This window comes from Chrysemys picta, chromosome 23 (genome assembly GCF_011386835.1).
Source record: "Chrysemys picta bellii isolate R12L10 chromosome 23, ASM1138683v2, whole genome shotgun sequence".
NCBI classification, from domain to species: domain Eukaryota; kingdom Metazoa; phylum Chordata; order Testudines; family Emydidae; genus Chrysemys; species Chrysemys picta.
In genome coordinates, this window is record NC_088813.1 from 2,856,903 (window position 1) to 2,859,468 (window position 2,566).

Below are 2,566 nucleotides of genomic sequence, written 5' to 3' on the forward strand. Positions count from 1 at the left end.
CGAGGGTTTAACTCTCGGCTCCGTGAAAGAACACTCCTCTGTTCTTCCGTCTCATGTTGGCACCATTACCCTGACCTCTCATGTCAGCTATTGCAATTCCCGTATCTTCCAGCTTTTTAAGAAGCACATTTGTCATACCAGCTCCTGTAGTATCATCAATGTCAATAAATTCTAGAAAATACTCTCTGACAGTCACCACTGCAGGGACATTTTCACTAGGTTCTGTTGTTGTTACAAAATACACCATTAAAGTCATTTGTTCTGTATGGCTGATGTCAGGTGTGCAGTCCAGAATAACAGAGTAATATCATAGTTGGAAGGGATCTCAGGAGGTCATCTAGTCCAACCCCCTGCTCAAAACAGGACCAATCCCCAGACAGATTTTTGCCCCAGATCCCTATATAGCCCCCTCAAGGATTGAATTTACAACGCTGGGTTTAGCAGGCCAATGCTCAAACCACTGAGTTATCCTGCCCCCCTTACTGACTTCAGATGTGCCACAAGCTTCTGTTTGACTTTTGTTGTCAGTAACTGTATGATCTCATTTTGAATTGTTTTTCCAAGGTAGTGGTGTGTGTACATTTCTTGGGTGGTGACTCTTCTTAGATGCTCCTGGAGTACAGCATCACACTCAGCCATCAGCTCCACAATTTTAAGGAAGTTTCCATTGTTTGGCACATACAGCTGATCTGAAGTGCCACACAGTGCTAGGTTTTGGGTAGCAAGCATTCTCACAATGGCAATGAGCCTTTTCAGAACATTTTGCCAGTAAAGAGACTCTGATGCAATCTTCTCTTGATGCTGATCATCCTTTAACCTTAGTCTCATCTCAAGTTCTTTCCACCAATGGAATGCTCTCTGGTGATTTGCTGCCTTCTCATGGCATGCCAGATTTCTAGCCAGATTTTTCCAGCCCTTTGTTCCTGTAGAACCCGATGTGGCTGGAACATTAGACTTGAAGAGTTTGCAACAAAACCAGTATGCAGCATTCAGGGTTTTTGAGTACATAATTCATGGCCTCTCCACTTTGTTACCATTGGAGATTTCACGCCAGTAATGTGTTGTATGGAAACTTCTGTTTTCATTGTCTTTGGGGAACATGAAGTTTTTCACTTGCTGTGGCCCATGCCGTACAAGGAAGTCCCTCAGGCTACTGCTCAAGTGGGTCCACAGTCCTGGATCATCTAGACTTAAGGAACTAAACTCAGCAGCAGCTGTTTCTTGCGCCTCCACCACACTCTTCTCTGATCTACACTTTTCTTCAGGAATGTGCATGGTTACATCCATTTGAGATGGAGATGTGGATACTGCAGTAGCTGCCAGGTCACCTGCACTCTGTTTAACTGGAAGATCAGGCATCTCCTCACCACTCACATCCTCACTGCTCACCGTAAACATTTGTGTCTATGTATCTCAGGAGAGCTCCTTCCTGCTTAGATAGAAAAGCTTCCTTTGCTTGCTTTCTTTTTCTGAATGCTGCCCCACAGAGGCGCTTCTTCTTTCACTCATGACTGCTGTTCTGTGCCAGCTATAGTGGCTCTTAACACTCAATTGAAGGGGACAAATAAGCAGGCTGGTAGCCGGGCCTGAGTGAGGGAAGATATCAGTGTCTTAAGGGCCTAACTGGCTCCTAGTACTTCAGTTGACTGCCTGTTCTCCTCAAGTGGGTTCAGGGAAGCAGCAGGAAACAGGAAGCTCCCTGAGAAGCTGGTGTTAATCAGTCCAGGCTTCTTGGGGTGCTAGAGAGGTACATAAGATGCTCCTCCTCCTCTCTCTCCCTGCAGCTCCTCCTGCTTTCTGTTATTCCCTCTCACCTCTTCTCCTGCCTGCCTGTTATGTCTCTTGTGCCCTCCTTCCTCCAGCACAGCACTCCACCATCTCTGTGCCTCCAGAGCAGAAAGTATACATATGCACCAGCAGCAGACACAATTTTCTACACTCGGGGTCCTAGTGGCACCCCCCCCCCACACACACACACACATACAGTCTGGCACCTGAGGCTGCCACCTCAGTTCGCCTCATGGTAAGGCCAGCCCTGCCGCCCCGGGTGGGGGTGAAGCTTGGGCTTCAGCTTCTGACCCGGGTCCCAGCAAGTCTAATGCTGGCCCTGGCAACCTCATTAAAATGAGGTCATGACCCACTTTGGGGTCCCGACCCACAGTTTGAGAAGAGAACTGCTGAGCTAGAGGAGAATCCTGCATGATGGTTGCCTGCTAGAGGCACAGGACCCAGGAGGAGGCAATCCTGCCTGCAGGCTCACTGGAGAAAAGTGTAGCTCGGTCACTGCACATCTTACCGCCTTGCCCTGAACACGGGTGCTGGGCTCTTGGGACAAGGCTAAAGTGACCGTGTAACTGAAGTGCCATTTTCCCGGCCTGGTGGCTGTGATGGGGGCACCACAGCCAGAGCAGGGCACCGGCTGGGTGCAGGCAAGGGGCAGAGTGCAGGCAGAGGCTCTGCAGCAGGGCAGGCAGCTTGGCATGGCCCGAGCTGGCAGCCAGACCCAGCTCTCACTGCACGCTGCAGGACCCAGCCCCGCCCCACCGACAGTGGCCCCGCCCCGACC